This window comes from Desmodus rotundus, chromosome 3 (genome assembly GCF_022682495.2).
Source record: "Desmodus rotundus isolate HL8 chromosome 3, HLdesRot8A.1, whole genome shotgun sequence".
NCBI classification, from domain to species: Eukaryota; Metazoa; Chordata; class Mammalia; order Chiroptera; family Phyllostomidae; genus Desmodus; species Desmodus rotundus.
Genome location: NC_071389.1, coordinates 8,298,742 through 8,323,679, shown reverse-complemented (window position 1 = coordinate 8,323,679; position 24,938 = coordinate 8,298,742). Strand labels below are relative to the sequence as shown.

Here is a 24,938-nt window from a genome sequence, read left to right as displayed (position 1 = left end):
ACTTCCATGCTCCTTCCTCATCAGTAACAGAAGTAACAAGTGTACCATCGCTTTGGTGGCTTATTGAAAAATCAATCCCTCAATAGACCTGCTTTGACAGAAGCAGTGGAAGCAGCCTCTCCTTCTTTTTAAAGGGTGAAACAGCCTTCCTCTCGTCTGTATTCTGGAAACTTCTGTGCCAATGGCTAAGTCAAGCTGGTGACTCAGGGCAGCGGCAAGACCTCAGAGGTCATTTCCACATCTGACCCCGCCAGTTATCACGTGTTCTTAGGTCGCTTGGCCTGGGCTTTGAGTCTCCATGTGGAGAGTAGGATCAGCCCTTTGGGTTGTGTAGGGCGCCCCCACACAGGAGCTGCTCCACTGTGAGCGACTTTCCTTCCGGCTGCAGGACAGCCACTGGCTTGGGGTTCCAGGCTGACCCAGCCCAGGAGGACCCTATGACTTCTCCCCCGGGGCATGGGCCCTGGGCTGGGGGCACAGCGATCCATCTCAGTGCGAAGTTGCACCTGGGCACTTGTGCCTTTGGGTGACAAATGGACTTGAGAAGCAGTGACCCTCAGGATGCTGCTGTGCATGTGTTGGGCCAAGCTGGGGGGCATTGGCAGAAATCACAGACGGTGGCCACAGCGCCAGATAGCAAGGTGCAAATCCATTGAGAAACTCTTCTTAGCAGCGGTGCTGAGAAACAGTTCCCCTCAGAGCAAGAGGCAACGGATAAAAATAACTGCGGAGCAGCAGGGGGACAGGTACCAGGCAGGGGACTATGGGGGAGAAGCGTTCTGTTCTTAAAGCCCTCCTCAGTTTCGTGGGCCAGAGACAAACTGCTAATGGCCCTCCTGTATTTTCTGAGTGATGCTCCCTGGACCCCTGACGGCAGGGCCAAATGAAAAACAATAAGTCACCTTCCCGCCACCTCCTTTCTTGGCCCCTGGGGGTCTGTGGCGCTCCCAGAATCGTTGCACCTGGGTGTCTCTCCAGCCAGCTTTGCAACCAGGTGAGTTTTGGCCCATGACACCATCTAGTGTTACAGATTTTGAAAGCGTACTTCCTGAGAACACTGGCTGGGCCCCAAGCAGCTTGGAAACACGTGAATGACTGGGCAATGTGCTTCTCCCCCCGACCCCGATCCAGGCCTCGCGGTTTGTGGGAGAGATCCCTCCCTCCCCTTGAGGAACTAGGCAAGGAGACTCAATACTGCAAGGGAGACCCAACTGGCAAGGGTCTTCCCTCAGCCTGGGCTCATCTCAAAGGTACTGGGGACAGCGACAGCCTGGCGCGCATCCCCTGCCCCCGGGCAAGATGGCAACAGGAGGAAGCATTACATCGAACACAGCACGCAAGCCTGATAAAACCATTGGATGGGGGGGAAGCCCTCCTACCCCCCGTCTAGTACCTGAGTGGTGGTGGGATGGGGGCGGGGCGGGGGGGGAGGGGAAGGCAGGCACATGCGCAAAAGAGGTCGGAATGGCAGCAGGGGGCCATGCTGGATTGAAGAGACCCGTCAGGCTAGCCTGGGGAGAAGACGGGATTGGCAGGGGGGTGGACACACCCCCTTAGTTTGGGCTGAGAAAGCACCTGGCCCATCCCCGTGGGAAACAAATATAAACCCAAGGGAAGGAAGGGATAGATCTCTTACCCACCTGGTGAACATACTGGCCAGTGCATTGGCGGGACTTTCCGGCCCTGGAAGCCATGTGGCCAGTGACAGTGCCATCCCCACACGTGGGTTCCGGGGAGGGAGCCTGAGGCCTGACAGTGGCTGGGAGACAAGATGAGCTGCCTGGATGACACGCAGTGGTTGCCTGTGGGGTGGTTGCCTGTGTGTCCTTTGGGACGGTACTTTAAATGGGGGAAGGAACTCTGGACGCTGCCTTTGGTTTTGGCCTTGCTGAGGACGGCTGGCTTTTCCCCGGGTTTCCCGGAGGGGATGGGCTTTGAGACAACGTGTCTGCCATTCTCCCAGATGGTGCAGCCTTTGAATAAAAGCCTCTTTCCTTCCTCACCAGCCTCTGCCTCTAGGGTGTGCCTGCTGCTGGTGGTGGGCAGCCGAACCCCACTTTGGTTTGGTGACATTATGGTAGCCCGAAAGACTCGCCCACGTGCAAGCTCAATAAAAATGTATCAGGCAAGTCTGAGTAGCAAGAGGCTCGGCTCACTTACATGGAGATATCCGGAGTCGGGCGCACAGGGACACTCAGTAAAAGGTAACTCTTACCCTCTGATTACAGGGGCAGGAAAAGTAATGTTTCACAGAAGCCGCAGTCCCTACCCCTGAGCCCCATTTCCGAGCCACTTCTCTGAGGCCTGCATTTGTCATCTGCCAGTGGCATGAACTCTGGGCAAATGTCCCCAGCGAGGCCATCTGGCTCTTTGGAAGTAAGCCTGCTGCTGGTCCTGCCATGGGCAGGGGCTGGAGACACTGGCCAAGCTAGACATGGGGGTCCTTTATGTGGGGGTCAGGAGGGAGAGGTGGGGCTCACAGGTGGGGGCGCTGAGAACTTTGGTCATAGAGCTGCTGACCCCTCCACCCTGGGGGTTCTCACTCCTGCCCCGTAGCAGGCCCTCTGCCACCACCTGATCACCAAATGGCTGACTCAGGCAGCTGGAATCCCCCTTCAAGACAAGCTGGGCTACAGCCTGGATGGGTGCTGTGTCCACACCCGCTGGCCCTCAGCACCCAGGGCTGCCTGGATCTCCTTCCTGAGAACCCAGGAAAGCTAAACCCTCAAATGCGGACACCTAGAGCTCTCCAGAGGCTGGCCCTGGCGGGTGGCCCAAAGGTGGAGAGAGGCGGGAGGGAAGGCCAGAGAGGGAGACCCCCAAGATACAGCTCTATAGGAAGATACACCCCCAAGATGCAGTCCCATGGGAAGAGAGAACATTTCCTGAGCCTGTATATATGGTGGGTGCCATTCTCCCTGCTTAATAATGCACCAACTTTTTGAGACAGGCCTTGCCATCCCACTTTGCAGCTGAGAATACCGAGGCCCAGAGTGGATAAGTCCAGCCCAGGTGGTAGAGGGAAGAGCCAAAATTCAAGCCTCTGCAAGGGGACCCCAAAGGCCAGTGGTCCCCTGGGCAGGCACGAACCCAGTGTGACAGGAAGGTGCCGGAGCAGCACCCACCCAGCGACAGCTCTGTAATACTGTGCTTAGAAGTGGAGCATCTGTCCGGTGGGGCTGCAGGGACATCTCCCAGGAGGGAGAGGTGAGGCGGGGACCAGGAGGGGGTTAAGGTCAAGGATGACCCATCTGGCAGCAGAAGGGCCAACTGGACAAAGACAGGCACTCCCGCCGGGTGAACTCGTGCGAAGGCTGCTCTGAACCCGCACAGTGCCCGGTCCCAGGGACGCAGAGCTGAGAAAGACGGAGAGGCCGCCTGTGAGTGGAGTAAGGCGGGCCCTTGGCACCACCCCCTGAATGGAGACTCAGGTTTCCGTCTGAGATTCGAGTCAGGAAACCAATGTGTAACTTCCAGAGTCTGGGACTGGGGGAGTGCGGGGAGGTGCATGCTACCTAGGGATCGGGCGTGGTTGGCATGGTGGTGCCACCTTCCCAGGCAGGCGACAGCCCTCTCCCCGCCATCTCGGTGGGACCTCCCAGGGGAAACCTCTCCAGGGTGGCAGCCACCTAAGCAAACATTTCCGGTTGTCTGGTCCATGCCACGCGTCACGCTGAGTGCCGGGGCCACGAAGAGCAGGACGCAGCCCCCTGTCATCAAGGAGTTTGCAATAGCGAACGCAAATGTCCCTGTGACTGGCGTGGCAGTGAGGTGGACGGACAGTTTTCGGGGTCACTCGTTCAGGGGCAGGCTGCTCGGGGTCGGATTCTTGCTCTACTTTCTTGCTGCGTAACTTACGGCGACTGACTTAACCTCTTGGAACCTTGCTTTTCCCATCTGTAAAGCGGGGATGATTGTAGCAGCACCTGCCTCCTTGGGTTGGTGTGAGGACTTGAGACAATGCCGTCTGTTTGTTGTGACTTCCGCGTCCATGGTTGCTCAAGAAGGAAATTCAGTCATGCTGATTTCCGGTGACCTTCGCCCCCACATGAAAGTTTGGGAGCAACCAGGGGCAAGCTTTCTCAAAATTGAAGAGAAAGCCTCAGTGGCATTGGAAGATCTCGACAACAAGCAAACATGCAAAAAGTAGGCAATCTCCCCAAGTGCCCACCCGTCTTCACTGCAGCAGTGGGAGACGACAGAGCAGGGAGATGCCTCTCCCCGCGTGGAAACAGCGGATGAATGATAAAGGCGGCAGCCTGCATCCGATTTTAACTTCGATGAAAATAGTCTCAACCAGCAGCGAATGCCTCTCGGGATCAACATCTCAAAAGAGAAAGCATAAGCCCTAAAATGTATCCTTTAAGGGTGTACACACGTGACCCCCAGGGAAGCTGGGTAGAAATTCCACTGTTCAGTCTCCACAGGAATCTCCTTCGTTTCCGAGTGCGCTCTAGTTACAGAGTTCCCTGGGTTTCAGAGCGCCCCGCGCTCCTCCCAACCCCATTCCCATAAGCCCTGCTATCTTCAGTGTGGGCTTTTATAGAATGTGGGTTTCTAGGAACACAGGTGACATGATGGTAGAAGTCTCTGTGTTAAGATGTGTCACGAGCTTAGCACAGCGCCAGGTACACAGAAAGCACTGGGTCCATGGTAGCTGCTGTCTTTGTTGTCATTGTTACTGCTGTGTGGATGGCGATAATGATTAGAATTGATAATAGCTGGGGTAACACACACCCAAGGGAGGGGCAGGAAATGTCAGCTCTAGCAAACCTCAGGGCGGCCAATGGCCCCGGGACCCTGGTTGCCACTTCTAGCAACTCAACAAGTGCGACACCCGCTGGCAACTTGAACTGGCCCCGGGGGCGGCAGACAGGACTGAAGGAATGGCCCTTCACTCTGAGATGGGTCAAACACGGAAGGCAGCAGCCCCCGCCTCAGTTCGCTGGTCCGCAAAATGAGGGCAGGGACTGGAGGGTCCCTAGGCCCCCAGCTTCGATTCCTAGTGGCCTTTCCTGGTCCAGACCTGCTCCCTGAAGCCACCATCAGCTCCCCTTAGCTGGCCCTTGCCTGTGCTCCTGGCCTCTCGCTACTGTTTAAGTTCCCACCAGCTTTTGTATCCAAAGTGCTCTGGGGACACACGGACCTGATGCCTGCCACCAACTCTGCCTCCATGCAGCCCGTGGAGGATGACGAGAAAGCCTAGGGCTCACACAGCCCTTGATGAAGTGCCAGGCCGGTGGGATGAATGGCGATGTTTTAATCATCACGCGGAGGGCGGGCAGCTGCCTAATGGAACTGTCGATCTCATTGACAGGCGACATCTGCAGCTTCAGACTTGAAGAGTGGATGTTTATGCTTCCCCTCGGGGTCCCCCTGCGCTGAACTCCAAAACCACACCCCTGCACGCACACCTTAGAGGAAGAGCTACTGCTTCCTCGACACAGAGGGGGTCTTTGGGGAGCACGAGGTGTGTCCCCCACATTCCTGACTCCTCCACTTGCCTGCCTGTTCTTGTGACACCCCTGCAGAAGGCACGGCGACATACTCTCCCCATGTTACAGATGAGGAAACTGAAGTTCAAAGCCAATCAGAGGCAGAGCTAGAACCCTGTTTTCCTCATTCTGGCAGCTCTTCCCCAGGCTCACCCCAAAGTTCTGAGCTTGCTGACACCCTCTTGGCAGAAGGAGAAGACAGAGAAAGGGAGCAGAGACGAGAGAGGAGAGCTAGGGAGGTAGTGGAGATGCTCGGGAAGGTCTGCGTGTGGAAAGGGAGACACAGGAAGAGTGAGAGGAAGGATGACAACTTGGGCCCTTCCTCCATCATGTACTTGTCTTTCATCTGCATGGGGCATTCATTTATTCACCCGACAAGTATTTATTGAGCACCTGCTGTGTACCAGGCACTGCTCTGGGCCTGGGGACACTGCACTGAGTGGAGCAGATGAAGCATCGTGGAGCTGACGTGCTGGCGGGGGACATGCGTCCTTCACTGTGAACCCGAGGCTCAGGTCAGAATGTGGAGGTGGGAGCCAAAAGGGCAGGCCCTTTCCAGGCCCGGCACCCCTCTTCTGCTGCAGCCCCAAACTGATTGCTACAATTAAACCGAGACGGCTGAGATAGAGCCGAAGCTCTGGGCAAAGCCAGGTAAATGCAGCCCCAGTCTGTCCTCCACGGGCCTCGGCTGCAGCCCCGTGAGGTGGCCACGGTGGGCCCCTGGCGTTGATTGACAACGGCCACTTCAGAAGCCCTCGGTGGGCTCGGGGGGCTGGCGCTGTGGTATCTGAGATCAGCACAGGGCGTGAAGCCGACAGCACACATTGTGGAATTGCGTAAGCTTTTAAACAGATTGCCCGCGTATCTTTTATTTTTATTGTGCTAGAGACAAACGAAAACAGCAATAATTTGCCTCTCAATAAACAAAGGCAGTAAAAGAAAGGGGGAGAAGAATCTCTACCCAGTTTACATTCCCTGAGCCGCCTACTTCCGGCTGTGGTACAGAGCAGGTTATAGAAAGCCCACGTGGGCGGGGGGAGGGGGGAGGGGGGAGGGGGCTTCAGGCTCCTGCTGCCCTAGCGGCCAAGGAAGGGGCAGAGGGACTTGTCCAGCTAACCTCCTGGCAGAGGCTGCGGATTCAGACCCTGGCTTGGCTGAGGGTCTGCTGCTTGCTGGCCGTGTGACATTGAGTCAGTCACTTAACCTCTGGGAGCCACAGGCACCTTGTTGCGCAGGAAGAATGACGTTAATGAAGGGAGGGCTGCCTGGAATTTAGAGGGCCCCAGGTAACTTCAGCAGCTGTCGTCACCACGGTCACTGTCGTTGTTAGGAACAGAATGCGGTTGAAAAGTCATGGCACACCAGCCTCTTCCAGCTCTCTCCCCACGCTCCTGCACACAGGCATTTCCCCAGTGAAGTCCTTACGTGTTGAATCCCATCTGGGAGGGCCTGGGCTGGGGCACACGTCCTCCAGAGCATATATTACATCACAAGGAATACAGGTTATAGGTGCCGCAGAGAGGACAATTTGAGGACAACTAACAGCCAGCCCACCAAGGACATTCAAAACCAAAGAGAGGGGTGGCGCCCCCCATCCCTCCCTTCCTCCCTCCCATCCATCTATTCATCCACCCATCCATCCATCTATCCACCCAACCCACAGCCAACCAAGCACTAGGATGGGATATGGGACGAACCACAGCATTCCCGACCTTGAAGCTGCCCTGATGACCCAGGGGAAGCCCGGAAGAGCCCGTGGAACTAGTTCATTTCCTCCCTGTTGGAAAGGGACTCTGTTGTCTGAGTTGATTCCCATTTAGATGGGATAAATATACATCCTATGGCTGCTCACATCTTCTTCATGGAAAACAATCTCATTTAAAGCTTGGCTCTGTGCCCCGAAGGAAGCCTGTAAGACACACACCTTCCAGCACATGTTCAGCTGGGCTGACAGCCCAGGAAGAAGGCTATGATGCAAAGTGCAGCCGAGACAGTGCGAAGCCGGTTTCGGGGAGTCACTACGGATAACAGGGAAGGCGAGGAAACGGCGAGTTGTCAGGCCTCTGCTCTGTCCCAGGCCCTTACCTCACAGCCCCTCGTTTTACGCCCACAGCACCCCTCAGAGGAGAAAGGCCCTGTTATTATCCCCATCTCACAGATGGGGAGACTGAGGCTCAGAGAGGCGAAGCAATCTGCCTAAAAGGTGAGTCTGAGAGAAGACAGTGGGCCGGCGGCCTCCCTGAGGCTCCTACACACGCCCAAGGCAGGCTCCAGGGCTGATCGGGACTGGGTGTCGGGGGCTGCTGATGATAGCCTGAAGCACACACTTGGGGGATGGAAAGGGGGTGCCCCTGGAGGACCTCTGTCTGGTCTGCATCTCTGTGAAGGTTAGGGGGAGGGGCCAAACTCCAAACGGGTTTGAAAGCTACTGTGGTTGGCTGAGTGGCCGCCATTCTCGGGGTGAGATCTGTGTGGAGCCCCCGACCCCCCGGCCTCCCAGCATCTGAAGGCCCACTGGTGGGCTCAACAAACTCGAGACCCACAACCATGACAGCCCACAGACAGTAAACGTGTCTGTGAGGAAGTGAGGACCCCGAGGGAGCGTGGAGACTAAAAGGAGGTGTCAGGGCAGCGAGACGGCGGGTGTATTTCCTTAAAAATCTTAAGGTTTTAAAATGAAGACATTTGAAGCCAGTGACAGGGAGTCTGGTTTGCTGGAATCGGACCCGTCCCTAGGTCTTGGCCTTGCCAGATCCTGTCCTGAATGATTTCCACCCCAGACCCGCCCACCGAAACCTCGCTCATCCTCGGGCCCCGGCCGCAAGGCCAATTCCCCAGCCAGTCTGACTTCACGTCTGGCTGCTGCAACTGTGAGATTCAAAGGCCAGAGAGGAGGGGCCGCCCACGTCCTCTCCATGCCTGCAAAGCTGCCCCTCTCTCCACAGATGCCCTGGCCTGACTCTGTCCTTGTCACTCTTTGGGGCTCGGCTTCAATGCACTTCCTCCCAGCACCTACCTGAATGGATCCTTTATGATTTGTTTTCTTATTTGTTTCCTTCTCGCCACTCCCCCATCACCACACCTGCTGACCCGAGGCTGCCACACACCTACACACACAGAGACACAGATCTGAACTGGATGTCCGTTCTGGGAGAATCCAGTTTTCTCCCTGACTCTGCAGCGAGCATGATGTCGTAAATGTCCACACTGACCCCCAACAGACAGACACTAAGCAGTGTGACCCAACTGTATCGGGAAGACTGGGGAGGGAGGGGCAGGCGGAGGGGGCCCCAGAGTGCTAACCTTTCACCCCATCACAGGACATCATGAGAATAATGTCTGAAGTGGATAAGCCTAGAAATAGCAATCCATGGATTGTTTCAGAGGATGGAGGTGAGGGGCGAAAGAAACAGCCCGAAGTGTGGGAAGTAGTGGGCTGTGGGCGCTGGAATCGGGGGAGGGAGGCTGGGCACGGGATTGGCATTTCCCATTATAAGTCTTTTAGTATTCTTTGATTTCTTTAATTATGTGCATGTATTATTTTGGTTAAAGCAAAAACTTTTTTGTAAGAATAAGAAAAGCGCAAAGGAAAAAAAAATCCCATTGCGAATTGTACGGCTCCTCTGATCCTTGCGTGTAGCATTCCCTGAGACGACGGCCCGACATCAAGGCAGACAGCTTTCCCTGGGAACCGAGCGAGGGGAGAACAATGTAAACAGATGTCGACTCCGTTCAGCACAGTAATGAATGTTAGATACCAGATCCTGCAGGGAATATTTCACTCCATGTTCCAGGACACCGAGGGATTCCCGGAGCTGCCACCTAACACAATAGGACAGAGTGGCCCTGCCCAGGGCCTCCCAGCTGGGGCCATGGGCGGGTATTGGGTCGTAGGCAAGACCCTCACTCCTTCCAGTGTGCTGCCTCAGTTTCCTCATTGAGACCTGCTGGACCCCCATGTCTGCCGTCGTTCTGGAAATAAGAGACGACAGCAGACAGAGAGATCCAGCAGAGGGAAAGGAGAAAACGCAGATCAGGTCGTTCACCCACGTATCCAACGCAAGATGAACAAATGCCAACGGTGTGCCAGGCACGGTTTAAAGTGCTGGGTATAAAATAGTGAGCGAAGCGGATGAACATCCCCTTTCCTCTGGGCGCTTACGTTCTAGCTGGGCATGAGGCAGAGAATGAAGCAGATAAATCAGTAAAAGCTGCCGTAAGAGGGCTTTAAGCACTACACTGAAAAACAGGACAGTTAGGGAGACAGGAGGGGCGGGTGTCTAGGGAGGGACTCACTGGGAAGTGGCCGTCCCTGCAAGCCTGAGGGAGGTCAGACAGCCAGGTCTGCAGATGCCTGGGGAGAGGGGAGCAGCGAGTACAAAGGGCTGTTTGGGGACTGGCCGGGGCCCTGGAGTGGCTAGAACAGGGTGGCTAGGGGAGAGCAGAGTGCAGGAGGTAAGGGAGGTAACTGGTGGATCCACTGTGCCGCCCCGTGTGTTCATAACCAGGGAGGCTCAGTAGTTGGCGGTGTGCTGCTGAAAACTGGTTTTAAAAAACCCCTGACTTGTAGCATTTGCTGATTTCTCTGGTGATGTCACTGAATGCAGAGTTGGGAAGGGATGGACACATCCAGCCCCAGTGCCAGCCCCCAGCACCCCACTGCCTGTGCATGGCCTTTGACCCTTTAAACCTACAGTGATTTTTAAAAAGGAACTCCCACCCCGGGACCCGTCAGTAAACGCTTTGGACAGAATACATCCTTTTCAGAGTCTGAGCCTTGTGCGTCGAAACACAACCCATTTTTGGCTCCACTTCTAAGTGAATTGCCGACAAAAGCCTGCACAGGACCACACACAGGCCAAGCTTACTGCACCGCGGGCTTTTACACTTGTTCTCGGCATTTTGAATGTTCTTCCCTTGATCTTCGTATGATTGGTTCATTCTCAACATTCAGATGTCAGTTCAAAGGTCCCTCCTGAGAGCCCTTCTGGTCTCCCCTGTCCCCCACGACTCTCTTCATATCACCCTTTTTAATTTTCTTCAAAGCTCTTATCACTCTCTGAATTAAATTTTCCACACACCTCATCTACCATATCTATCTACCCACCATCTTCTCCAGTAGGAAGGTGAACCAGCTCTCCTTTGGCATCTGGGATGCTGGCATTGCTGTATACGTTCCACGAGCCTGGAGAGAGTCCGCTGCGTAGAAGGAACGCATTTAATAAACATGGATATGCGGCCCTTCTGTCTGACATCTCCAATAAGGGCCCTTAAATACACGACCCTCCTGCACGGATTTGAAGAATTTGTCTCCATCAAGGACTAGTGACATGCATCGTGGACAAGAGGCAAGTTAGTCCGAGCCAGCTTCCTGGCTAAATGACCAGGTGAGTGTGGCTCTTTCCGTCCGGCTGAGGGCTGGAATTTACGGCAGCCTGGGGTTGAACGGCAACCGCTGCTCAACAGTTCAGAAAGTCACACCCAGAGCCCCTCTGTCACGTGCTGTGAAGGGCGAGAGGACTTTCAGCTGGCAGTTCACAGCATCCTCTCTTCTTGGCACCAGAAAAGCCTTCATCCTTGAGTTCACGTTTAAGAGGAATTCCATGTGCTTGCTAAATGTGTCTCCTCCCTCGCACCTGGATTCCCACAGACATGATTTCCACGTGGAGAGGTGGGCAACGGGGCCCAAATGTCTAGAAAAGGAGGAGCAGCTTGTGATTGGGGAGAAAAGGCTGAAATGAGGTGATTTGCCAGCAATTCTGTGTGTGATTAGATCCCCACCCCAGACTTTCTAGATCCCCTTTCTAGATCCTCAGTGGGGTGGAGGCTCTGTGGGTGTCATTTTTATAAATTATACTTAAAAATGGTCAAGTTTATTAATCGGGTCTTTTAAATGTATTACATATGCTAGAATTAATGCTGGGGGAATCCATGTGGAGACCCCTCCTTCCCGCTGCATGGGACTCTGGTCAGGTGAAGGATGGGGGGGGGCAGGAGACCAGACTCTTCACCCCTCGGGGATGCTCGGGGGATGAAGGCCATAGGGAGTCCAGGCTGTATGTACTCAGAAAGAGCAGGCCAGTCAGGCTGTGGGCCCCGCCCTCAGGACACAAGCTGAGTGAAGCCAAGTTTTCCTCAAGGCCAATGACGTTCAGAGTTGAGACAAGGAACAGGACGGTCCAGAACCTGGAACCTCCTTAGCGCCCTGGCTTTGGGACACCAGGTGCCTCCTGCTGGCCACTTGTAACAAAATCCTCAGAACCCAAAGGGGCAGGTTGGAGGGGGCCGTGAGGGCGGAGGGGCAGGGGGGATGTCTTACTGACTCCTCAGTCTGCCTGGTGAGGGACAGGGGGAGGTGGCCTGTGGGCCTGGACCAGAACCTGTTCTTGGGCGTATGTAACACTGCTGGCTTCTCCATCACTACCTCAGTCACTGCACGCTGCAGCCTAGTCCCTCCTGCTCAGGAGCCCACTGCTTGCAAGAAGCCCTCCATGCTGTAAGCCTTAGAGCAGGTCTCTGACTTGGGGGTGGGGACCCCTTGCCCTGGGGCTGTCAGGCAGCCTGGGGGTATGTAGCCTAATCAGAGTCCCATTCTTGCCTCTAGCCTGGGGGTTTGCAGTAGTAGAGGTAAGGTTTTGGTCCTCATCTGCCAACACTTATTTTCAATCACATTTGGTTATGAATCGGCAGGGACAAGGGGGGTGTCATTTACTGGTTCCCTCAGCCCCCAATACCAAAGGGGAAGGTAATACCTAGGGAACTGCCTGGCCTGGAGGGCTCCCTGGCCAAGGGCTGGGGGCAGGTGGAGGCAGGAGATGGGGCTTTGGGGACCAAAGGAGCCCCTCACACACAGCACCTATTTCTGCTTCCGATGAAGGGCAGCTCACTGCAGACAAAGCATTAACGTAGAGGCCCAGGGTTCAAATCCTAGCCCCACCACTTATTGGGGTGTAACTTTGGGCAGATTATTTCATCTCTGTACCTTAGTTTCCTTTCCTGAAAATGGAGTTAATCACACCAACCTTACTGGGACTGTGGGGGGGGGAGAATGACATAAGGTGTGTGATTCCTGGAGCGGAGAGTCCGGCCGTCCCAGTGCTCAAATCAGGCTCCAAGAGAGACACTCAGATTACACCCGCGCCCCCGGGCTTCCTCTGGCCCGTCTGCGGTGGACTTTAAAGGCTGTAGAAATTTGTCTGGAGCTGCAGCCCATTCCTCATTCTTTCCTTCTTTTTGGATTTGCTCTTCAGGAACCATAAACCTTTACAGGGAATTTTAATTGCTCTGAGAGCCAGCCACAGATGCCACCGCCTCTCCCACCGCAGCCTTTAAGGCCAGGTACGTGTGGGGCGAGGACAGGGCGAAGCAGGCACAAAGACAGGTGGGTAATTCTATTATCTGTCGCACTTGGTAGGAAGACTGGATCGCTCCCCGAGGGGTCAGATTTGCAGCCCTGCTGGCGGGACGGGCATTCTTAACGAACTTACGTCACACACTCATCGGTTTATGACAAAGGGTTTCAAGAGCTGCTTGCTCAAACAGCTTTAATGGAGTACGGAGGCACACAGAACCATCAGGGAGCCTACTCTTTTGTGTAGGCCCCGCTAACAGAAGTCTTCTTTAGCAGAAAGGCGTTTAAAACGGAAGAATGCCCCAAACTAGCCCTTTAAAATCCACCCTATTCAGACTCAGTGTTATAACAATAGTCACTATTATACCATCATTATGTAATAATAATAATTATTCCACGAGGCTCCCCGTTTCCACGACATTTCTGACTGCTCCTTTTCCCATTCATATATTTCCAGTGCCTGGCATAAGGTTCTCAATAATTTTGTTGAACTAATAATAATAAACTTTAAAAGATGATTTCTATTACATAGGCATGATTTTTAAGATATTGTCATTTAAATGATCACAGTCTCTTTTTCTTTTTCTTTTACTTTTTTTAAAGAGAGGGGAAGGGAGGGAGAAAGAGGGAGAGAAACATCTATGTGTGAGAGATACATCGATCGAATGCCTCTCGCATGCCCACAACCCAGGCACGTGCCCTGACTGGGAATCGAACCGGTGACCTTTTGGTTTGCAGGCTAACACTCAATCCACTGAGCCACACCAGCCAGGGTGAAACTATCACACTCATAAATAACATACGCCACAGACAAAGGGCAGGAAAAGAAGAGGCCACATAGTGCTACTTGTAAGGACAGGGAGGTCCTCCTGAGTGGGAATAAGGGGACTCCAGGCCATGCTCAGAAGGGGGAGGTCACCACTGCTTGCCAAGCGTGCAGCTCACCGCGGCCGGGCCGTGGCAACATGCTCCAGGTCCCTTGGTAAGGGTTCTGGGGAGGGTGAGCAGAGGGCCTTCCTTTTCAGGGTCTCGGTAGCGGCTCCCTCCTTCCCCCCGACGTCCATGCATCAAGAAGACTTGACTAACCACTAAGTGAATGGGGTATGACACAAGGAACCGCCTCAACGTCACCCAGAGAAGAAGGCACCTATATGCATAGTGGCCAGGGGCTGGCAGGGCTTGGAGGATGAACACTCAGCTTCCTCCCCCCTCAACTGGGATCCCTCAGGTGTGCGTCCCACACTGTCTCCCAGAGCTCCCCGGCAGGATGATCCCCACGATCGCCCGTCGTGGTAACTACTCAACAACATACGCTATCTTGCTCTCCTTCCCTTCTCTCCCCTCCCCTTCTCACTCCCCTCCTCCCTACCACTGCTCCCTGGGACCTCCCCCACCATGTCCCCGTAAAAGACAAGTGCTCACACACACGTCTCAGTGTCTGCTTCTGGGCGGTCCTGGTCTAAGACAGTAGCAGAGCGGACATGCATTGTTCTGCTCACCCTCCACGCACGTCCCTTCCTTCCCGAAACCCTCTGGTGCGCTCGTCCTGACATCTGGTTGGTTGGGGCTGACTCCTCCCCTAGACTTCAAGGGTGAGCACTTGACTGAGGCATCCCACTGGCTACACCGAGTGCCTGGACCAGGGGTTGACGGACTTTTTCTATGAAGGAACAGCCAGTAAATATGTCTGGCCTGGTGAGCCGTGTGGTCTGTCCCAGCCACTCAGCCCCGTCCTGAGTTCAAAAGCAGGCACAGGCAAGAACTGTGTAGGCGAATGAGCATGAAGCCTTTCGGGTCACTGAAATTTGAATTTCATGTAATGTTCACATGTTATGAGATGCTGCTGTTCTTTGGATTTTTTCAACCATTTAAAGGTGTGAAAAGCATTCTCAGGGTGTGGGCCATGCAAAAACAGGTGGTGGGACTGGTCTGGACCCTAAATCCACGACTGGCACGGAGCCGGTCCACGACAATGACTGTCGGCCGCAGGATGTCCGCCGGGAAATTCGGGCAAGAGGCGCCCTCACTCTGTCGAAGCGCCTCAGCTGTCCCAATGTGTCTCGGAAATCCCAGGGGCCACCATGGGAGAGAGTCTGCTTAAGAACGAAGTGTACATTCAGGACAGCAGATCCCACTGTTGTGGAGAAAGAGGGAAAATGAATCAAGCCCTAATGACATCTTTTAAGCCCTAGGATCCAGCCATGCCTGAAGCCAGGCACTCTTAGAGTTTTGTTTTCAAGAGCTAACAAGTTCACTTACTTTTGCCTGTGCCCTTTTGAGCTGCGTTTCTGTCACTTGCGACCCAAAGAGTCCTGAATAACCTAGTGAGGATTTCAGAGGATGATTCCCAGGGAAGGCAAAATGAGAGGCAGCCTTGAAGGACAGGCAGGGGTGGCCCGGCCCTCAGCAAAGCTGCTGGTCACTACCCTGCCTCAGTTTCCCATTCAGTAGGCAAAACACTCTGGGGACCGAGTCCTGTTTTTGTAAAACCTGGGAGGTGGGCTCAATATTTCTTGCCAGACTGACAGTGCTAAGAAGCAGTGCTGTGCGTTGGCCAGAAGAAATCACAGCCTTCATGGTGGTGGGTGGGCAAGGCTGAGGGGAAACTGCTGAACGGAGAGCAGCTCATGGGGCCCATGTCTCCACTTTGTAAAGCAGAAGGAGACTTCAGCACTTTTTCTTTGTTAAAGACGGAATTGGCCACTGATGGTAGTCAGGCTTTGCGGGGGGCGGGGGAGTGAAGGGAGGGAGGAAATCCCCTTTTCCCCAGGGGCCATAGCGCCACAGCAGAGGGGACTAGAGCCAGGACGGTCTGGGGCCTGGGAAGCACTAGCAGCCATGGTGGAGGAGGACCGAGGGTCAACGGCGGTGGGTGGGGGGGAGCTCAGGTGAGTCATCAGGTCTGAGGGATGGGCAGCGGGACTAGGTGCAGCAGGGCTGAAGCCGGGTAAACACAGGTGTGGTCTGGACAATGGCAGGTGGGGTAAGAAGGAGGCAGGAGGGGCCACGGGTATTTAGTCTGCCTGAGCATACCAGCACCTCAATTCCTTCCTTGTCTCTGAGCTAGCTGTGCAGGCTCCGAGGGTGCGCACCTGACCACTACTGCCGCTTACAGCGCAGCATCCCTTGGCCTCAGGGGTCAGTTCAGGGGTGACCATGACATCCAAGGTGGGCCAAAGAGAGCTCTCCCTAGAACCTCCGCTGGAACTGTTGCTCTTTCCTCTGGGGTCCAAAGTCTACAGAACACAAGTCTAGAGCTTCTGATGGACACTTGCAATGACCCAGGGAGAGCCTGTCTGAGACTGAAGATAACACAATGAAGAAAGAGCCAAAAAGAGAGACAGATTCATGGTGACATGATTGAGCCCCTGGATCCAGCTGTGCCTGAAGCCAACTACCCTTGGACTTCTCAACAATGTGCACCAGTAACCACCCTCCCCCAGTTTTAAAAATTAAACCATTCACCCCACCTAAGTAAAAGAGTGCTAACATAGCCATGAAGCAGGTTCAGGTGTTGGCCACTTGCCTGTGGGGGCTAGTGGCTAAGGCCGCTTTTGCCTGCCCCTCACAAGCAAGGGCTGGGGAAGACATGACCTTTAGGACAAAGTCTAACTCAGGGCAGCTCACCCTCCAGTTTCTGGTGTACGTCTGTCCTTCCAGGTTTACTCTGTGCGCTCTGGCTATACTGGTCTCCTGTCACCTCTGCAATTGGGTCATGCCTTTCCTGCCACTGAGACGGTCACACGTGCTGTTCCCTCTGCCTGCGACACTCACCTCTCCTGCCACCTGCCCATCCCGCATACACCTCTCTATCCCCCTCAACACACACACACACACATGCATGCACACACTCTCACAAGTACACATACGCCCCACAGGACACGCTGACAAACTGAATCATTTTTTATTCTTGGCTTACATGTTACTTCCTCCAGAAAGTTTTCTGTGTTGCCCTCTGTCTCTGTTCTTGGTTCCTCAATAATTCTGTACTCTTCCTCCTTGCCTAGCACAGTTTCTGGCTCCACTAGGCACTGATTAAACATGTGTGGAATGAATGAATGAATGAACGAACAAACAAGGAACAGCAAAGTCACCCATAGCTCTACTATTCACCCTTGTCATGTCTCAAAGGGACGTGGGGTGTGGTCTCCCTGAGGAACTGTTACAGACTATTAGCTGTTACCCTAATGTCCAGGCTCGCCTTCGTTGTTGCTCATAAAACCCCGCTTGCCCAGAGTAACAATAGACTCAGCCCCAGAAGGATCATGCTGGGTCTAAGCCAACCAGAATAGCCAGTCCCGCACTCCCCAGCCTTCCTTGCAGCAAAGTGTCCCTGTCCTGGGCATTGAGACACAAGTAGAAATCCCCTCAGGGCTCTCCTGATTAAAAAAAAAAAAAAAGACAAATGTTGCTACCACTGTCTCTTCTGCCTTGAATGTGACTGTGGCACCGGGAGCACCAGCAGCCACCCTGTGACCAGGAAGAGACAAGCCACCAGCCCCTGGACGGCACCTCAGAAAGATGAAAAGAGGCCGCAGCAGTCCGCGTCTACCAGTCTCCGATTTCCTCTTTGGTGGGAAATGAAACGAACCCCACAGCGTGAGCTGCCTGCAGTCAGGGTTTCTTCAGCTGAAAGCACTGTTAACAGAGGTGGCACCTTCCTTGCTGGGGGTACCCGGGGCTGCTACCCCCATTTGCAATCGCCAGCGTGGCTGCACCAGGGCTCAGGACCCTCTCTGCTTGGTTCCGAGCCTCCAGTGAGCGGAGGAATGAATCCCAGAACCCACACACCCCAGTCAGGCCGGAAGAACCTAATTACCCAGTGGTTGTACTAATTATTCCATCCAATTGATCAGTAATCACTGTAATTCCTAAACATGGTTTTTCCAGTAATAATTTGCAATGTATTTATTGTTTATATGCAAATAAAATGGGCTGATAATAAGATCATTGAGATGGAATTCCCAGGGTCCTGGATATTTACACAGTGCAGCGGTACATGTTTTTTTTTAAACTGTAATACGTATGTTTTCCTCCTTTTTAAAAGAGAATGTGTTTGCTAATACAAAAATGCAACGTCACATTTCTGGCCAAAAGTTCCCCGAACTGTCACTTGGTAATCCATTCCAGGGGCAGTAAGGACAATGCAGTGATTGACTGTGTATGTCCTTGGGGGGTTGGGGAGGGCAGGGTTCCAGCCCACAGGCTAGCCTTTGTCATCTCTGGCTTTAGCACTGGCCTCTGTTTCCTGCTGTATCGGTTACCCTCAAACCTGGGGGTAACAAAAAGGGGGCACAGCCAATTTCTGTGCAAACAGACGAACCACAGAAGGAACTCCAGGCTATTTCTCGTGTTTCCCATGACAACTTGGGAAACTCAAGATGAGGGACCCTGTTCCACCTCAGGGAGGCCGTCCTTAAAGGGGTCGAGGGTTCATAAACCCCATAAACATTTCTGGTCATCGCTGTGCCCCAACCCCCCATGGTCGGGCAGTTGCTTCGCACAGAAAACGAGGGCCCGCCAGCGGAAAGGCCGTTAGGAACATTCTGTGAAGGACCTGGGTGCACGGCTGCTCACCGGCCTCTGTTTTTTTTCCCCCCAAAGGTTAGTCTGTGGGGTTCAGTCTCTGTCCCCTAACACTCCTCTGGGGTTCAGCAGCCATTGCCCAAACATTTTTCTCGTCTGCCAGGCCCAGCATGAAGGATGAACCAAAAAAACTCCCTTGCCCCAGATGCTCAGAGCTCATTCCTGGTTTTCCTCAAGTCAGTCCCTTGAGCTTGGTCTGCCGCCCACAGCGACATCAGAGATGATTGGTTACTTTTGACAGCAGAGGACTTGGGAGTGGGCTCGTGAGTCCTGTCCTTTTCCCGGGTGAGGAGAAACACTGACGTGTGCAGAGCTGGGCATGCATTATTTTACTTAGCTCTTACACCAAGTCCGTTAGTTGAGGTTAATTCCCGCAGCACAAAGGACAACCCTGAGACTTGTGGGGCTTGGCCCACCCCAGAGCACGTGGCAGCTGAGCCAGGGTTTGACCCCCACTTGGTCTGACCCCAGGTCTTTGCTCTTTTGTCTGCACCGGCCTCTCCTCTGTGAAAATACATGGCTGTGACGACAGCAGAAGCACTGGAACTATTTTAACCCAGGTTTAACCCAGGTTTCTGGCCAGTCCCGCCAAGGCTCACACAAACAGAACGGGGTTCATCCTTCAACAGGTGCATGTTGGCGATGTGGGTGTGCCCGGTTCTACAGAAAGTGAGATTTACAAAAACCAAACCCAGTTGCTGCCCTAGAAGAACTTACAGTCTCATTGGGGAAATAGAGGAAAAAACCGACAGAACTACCAAAAAGGAAGAGGAGGGGCCAAGGTGGGTACCCAGGCTCAAAAAGCACAAAGGAGGGGGTGGCACTTCTGGAGAACAGGGCATCTCACCCCTGGGAGCAGCAAGGCAGCGCCGCAGAATTTTCTGGAAATTGCCACCTGGCTCTCGGAGAGTGTCGGCAGAGTAAGTGCAGCCCGGGGAACAACCGCAGAAGGGACAATGACTCACCCTGTGTTGAACAGAAACTCTTGTTCACAACACAAAATTCCACTAAAATAAACCTGCATGGCCAGCCCGGGAGTGCCCGGCAAGGAGGCGAGTTCCTGCCCGAGATGGGCATCAGCAGATCGTGAGTCCATGCCTGTCCTCTGATGCTGGGAAGCTGCCCTTCTTTTCATCTGTTATTTCCTCTTTTGCAACCTGGGAGGAACAGTCAAAGGAGGCAGCCTGGGCTGGGGACGCTGGGGCTGCCGCTAAACAGTTCCATGGGGCTCCCAAGAGGCCGCGGGGCTCGGAGGCCAGCGTGGACCTGCTTTTCAGCCCCTGCTGTGTGGCCTTGGGTGAGACGTTCCACCTCTGGGAGCGTCAAGACCAGCCAGCCACCCGCTACTTCAGAACGCGTTCACGGAGCACCTGCTACTCTGTGTGGGCCTTGGGCTACAAGCGGGAGACACCCGGGTCCTCTGGGGGTGGGGGGGCATAAGCCTGGGCAACAGAGAGCTAAACACAATGACAAGGGAGAGGGGAAGGCTGTGGTCACAGAGGCCTGGGGGCGGAGGGGTGGGGCGGGAAAGCCAGTCCTAAAAGGTCAAGGACATCCATAGGATGGAGGGGCAGGGCTTGAGGGGACAGGCGAAGAGGGGACAAAACAGCTTGGGGCTTAAGCCCACAGGCTTCAGAGATGGAAGGCCGGGGCTCTAGTCCCAGCTTTGTCACGTACTTGCTGTGTGCCTTTGGGCAAGTGACTTCGCCTCTCTGTGCCTCAGTTGTCTCTGGGCAGTGGGAGTGGGGTGATGATGAAAGGCCGGCTCACTGGGTCTTTGTGGGCACGACAGGAGCCCCATGAAAGCCCTTACACCGACGGAGGCTGTGCCGTTACACACGATAGTCTCCTATTCCTCGGGCCCAAGGCACGCGTCAGTACACGCTCCTTTACAGACAGTCCACAGAGAGTGCGGGGCGAGGGAAAAGATCAAGGGGAAACCACGAGAAAGAGCCGAGATGGCATTTTCTCAGACAGCTGAGGTAGCAAGGTCCCTTCCCAGTGGAGACAGCGGCAGCCGGGTCAAGAAAGGAATAACAGCATGGTGTCCCGTTGGGCCCGTGGCAGCCAGAGAGCCTGCGAAACGCTGGCTGGCACCTTCATGGCCTGACGTGGCCCATCCAGGCCTGTGGGGGCACGCGAATCAAGAGGCAGTGGTGGCTCTTGCCAGAGACGTGAGCACTCCTTGTTTAGGCTGGGTGGGGTGGGGGAGTGGAGAGGGGAGGGTGCAGGGAGGGCTGTGGGCAATCCGCACTGTGGGAGGGAGTGTGTTCTGTGCATAAGGCACACGGGACAGTGTCCCGGCTTCCTAGTGAGAGAAGGACACCGTGTAGGAAACAGTGTGCCAGCAGCCAAACCGCCGAGGAAAATCTGCGGAAAAGCCTGCCCCAAACAGCTGCTTCGTGGAGAACTTGAAAAAGAAACTTAAAAATAGCATCATGGAGCAGAGAGCCACCCTGGGGACCCTGGTGCCACAGAAGCCCATGAAGGGGACATACAGATATACAGAGGATGCAAGGACGCATGACAAATGCCACAGAGAACCCCGATCTAAGAGGAGGCGGCCCCCAGGCTTGATGAGGCGATAAGGGCATGGCTGTGATGAAGATGATATGGCCAGAGTAACAGGAATGTCACCGAGGCACCGTTTTTGGGACAGCTGCCCTGTTCTTCTTTTCCCTAATCCTCAGAACAACTTGAGGAGCAGGGAAGTGAAGGTCAGGATGTGAGCCCGGCCCTTCGACCCCGAAACCCGTGCAGTGCCGCTCACAGCAGCTCTGCCCGCTGCTTGGGGCCGCGTGCGCCACACCTGCGGAATCCTCCCGCTGCGGCCCAGAGCGCGGCACACAGCCATCGCTGCTCTTCTGAAATACAGCTCTCGGGACCAACACCATTGATGCCGTCTGCAGCGAAGGTGCGTGTAAACGGTAACCCACGTCTCCCCTTCCGCCATGTCCTTCCTCCCCCCTCCTGCCAACCTCCTCCCCACTCCCTAGGGTCACTAAGACAAAGTAGCCAACCCTCCGCTAGCGCGTACCCTGCCTGACTCGCATCTAAAAACGCAGCTTCCACTTCTGCCCGTCCGTCCTCTGGCCTTACTCTGTCCCTTCTCAGGTCGTGTCTTCCTGGAGCACTGAGGACACTCCCTTCCTCCAGCCCTCACCCCAAGTGACGTCCCAATCCTGGCTCTCCCGCCCCCAAACTTTAAGAACAATTCTTTCTCTGTCTCTTTTAGTTTTTCCAAATGGCCCAACTGGTGGGATGCTTCTCTGTTGTGTGGGACTGTCCCCTGCACTTCAGGACATTGAGCGTCCCTGCTCACATACCTTCTGAATGCCAATAGATGGCCCAGGCTGGTGACAACCAATGCCTCCTCCCTTCCTATTTCTAACCACTTCCTACCTGTAGGGTAGGCGGTGGGGGTGCGAGGGTGGGGCTGAGAGGGTGGGCAAGGGGGGGGATACCAGCCCTGGCTGACAACCTCTGAATTCACCTTCTTCCAGCTCTACATTCACCCCGGGTTCCCAGGAGACACCATGAAGGTTTCTGCACAGACTACTCCTCCCACCCCGTAACTTCCTTCCTCTGAAAACGGCCCCTACGGCCGTGTTTGGCATGACCTCCCTGTGATGCCCCGGCCCTTTGATGCCCTCGGTGGATTGGCCAGAGGCTGTCACCTGACGGGAGCTGGTTGTAGCAGATTGCCTCTCCCAGCAGTTAGGAATCGGGACCCAGAGCCTACCTGCGGGCATCTCAGGTGGACTTGAGACACGGTGCCATGTGCAGAGGAGGCTGCTCTGGAGGGGTAGGAAGAATGCAGCAGGGAACCCCCATTTTTCGTGGGAAGCCCGCTCTCTCCCTTGGGCCACGGGCTAATTCTATTCACCCTGCCGGTAATGGACTATCCATGAGCACGTGACCCAGTCACAGCCAGTGAGGCACAGGGGGAGTGGATATAAGGGAGACGCCTGGGACAGAATGGTCTCCTTCTCCACTTACATGTAGCCCCCGCTCAGGCGGCAGCCGTCCTAGACCATGAAGGGAGCGAGCTGATGACCAAGCCAACAACAGGGTTGCAGGGTGGACACAGGCGAAAGCCAGGTGCCTGGACACACTGCACAGCCTCTAAGTGACCCCTGGGGCCACCCTGAATCAGGACTTCTTGTTATGCGGAGAAATATATTTTTCTTATTGTGTGAGCTAGTTGAGTCAGAGCTTTCTGTTACAGGCCAGGACATCAGGGACGAAAGGACCTGTGGCCCTGGAATTAGAGGCCAAGGCAGGGGTTGCTCCGTTTCCCTACAGCTCCTCAGCCTCAGGTTCTCGTCCTTCCTGGGGCCCGAATGCCTTCTCTCCGGAGTCTGTGAAAGTCCAGGGTCTTCCCAACAAATCCTGCTTCATTGCTTAAGCAATGAGAGGCAGATGCTCCTGCTCGAAACCCATGGTCTCGGCCAAGATGTCTTTTCTCCTCTTTCTGCCGCCAGCTCTTGCCTCTCTGATCTCACATCCTTACGACGCTTCAACCCCCACCGCCAGGCAGTTGGCCCCTAAACCACTATCTCCAGTCCGATGTCTTCCCTGATGACAGTTCTGTTCTGATGGCCTCATGGAATTTTCCGCCTGGATGCTCCACCGGCACCCCCACTTCCAGGGGTCATAGGTGCAGCTCCCCATCTCATCACTTGGCTGGGACGAGAGCTTTATCTTCCGGGGCATCAGGACCAGGAATCGAGGAGGGCGGGAGCAAGAGCGTGGAATCTGAGAACTCTGGGAGAAAATCATTATGGAAAAAACCAAACAGAGGCCAGTTTGCTTCAGTGGCAGCAAATGGTTTGTATGAACTAAACCGTAGACAGGGAGATGGTCAATATTTCATGACGAAAGAGGCAGTACGATGTGGCAAAAAGCAGCCACTTGTTGGAGTTAAGAGCCTGTAAGGCAGAGGGGACTCTGCTGCAGGGTGTGACGCTGTTCCCTCTGTTCCCACCTGTGACATAAGATTCAACTGGGTGACTGTATTCGTTCTTCTGAAACTGTCATAGCAAAGTGGCTTAAACAACAGAAATGTATTTTCTCACAGTTCTGGAGGCTGTAAGGTCAAGATCAAGGTATCTGCAGGGTTGATTTCTCCTGGGGCCTCTCTCTTGGGCTTGCAGATGGTCAGCCTGTTGCTGTGTGCTCTCGGGGTCTTCCCTCTGGGCATGTCTGTGTCCTAATCCCCTCTTCAAAAAGGACACCACTCATACTGGATCAGGCCCACCCCTGGTGACCTTATTTTACCTCAATTACCTGTTTATTGTTTTTAGAGATTTTATTTTTTTTTAGAGAGAAGGGAAGGAAAGAGGAAGAGAGGGAGAGAAACATCAATGTGTGGTTGCCTCTCACGTGCCCCCTACTGGGGACCTGGCCTGCAACCCAGGCATGTGCCCTGACAGGGAATCGAACCGGCGGCCCTTTGGTTCACAGGCCAGCACTCAATCCACTGAGCCACACCAGTCAGGGCTCAATTACCTCATGAAAGGTCCTGTCTCCAAACACAGCAGAATCTGAGGGGCTAGAGCTTCAATATTTGAATTTGGGGGGACATACTAAGCCCAGAACGGAGACTTCCAAGGATCCTTTCTAGCTCACAAACCCATCACTTATCCATTTTTCTTCCAGACTATTAATTTGGTCAATGGGGTTTCTATGCTGCAGGCACCGAGACTCAGAAACATGTTGCCTGGCTTTTTATTCCTCCCCTGGGAATGTCTGGGGATCAGGTCCAGGAAACTGTTCTCACAAGAGCTGCCCATCCTCTGTTTCCCAATGGCCCCTGAGTGCAGGCAAGGTGGAGAAGCGCTGGCTTCGGTGATGAGGTCGAAGAAGAGGCAGGGAGGCGGGGGCTGGACCACCTGAGGCTTTGGAGGCTGTGGAAAGGCGTTTGGGACCATCTTACAGGTTATGGGAAGTTGTATGAGTCAGGGGTTCTCCAGGGAAACAGAACTGACAGGAGATACTTATCTCTGTGTTAATTTTCAGAAATGGGCTCACATGGTTGTGGGGACTGGCCAGTCTGAAATCTGTAGGGCTGGCTGAACTCCGGCAGGAGTTCTATGTCACAGTCTTGAGGGAGAATGTCTTCCTTCTTCAGGAAACCTCAGTTTTTGTTCTGAAGGCTTTCGACTGATTAGATAAGGCCCACCTGCCTTATTGAGGGTGACCTCCTTTACCTCCCGCCGACTGTTCATATACGTTAACGCCATCCACAAAATACCTTCCCAGCCACATTCAGATTGGCATCCGAGGGAACAACCAGCGCTGGAGCGTAGCCAGGCCGGCACACACACACTTAACTGTCACAGAGGGTTAGTTCCCGCCCTTTCTGGGGTCTGAGGATTTGGTTTCTCTGGGTGCCCATCGGGCCCCCTCACAGTGAATCCCCAGTGATTCCAGGTGCTCGGATGTGCCCCTTACAGTGCAGCCGCATGACTAGGCGCTTACCAGGTTCTTGTCTGCAGCTTAGA

General features: G+C 54.4%; 1 protein-coding gene across 3 annotated transcripts in view; it reads right to left on the bottom strand.

Moving 5' to 3' along the window:
• The window catches only part of KAZN (kazrin, periplakin interacting protein), a 386,173-nt gene that overhangs the window by 182,350 nt on the left and 178,885 nt on the right, over window positions 1–24,938 (bottom strand). The window lies entirely within an intron of this gene.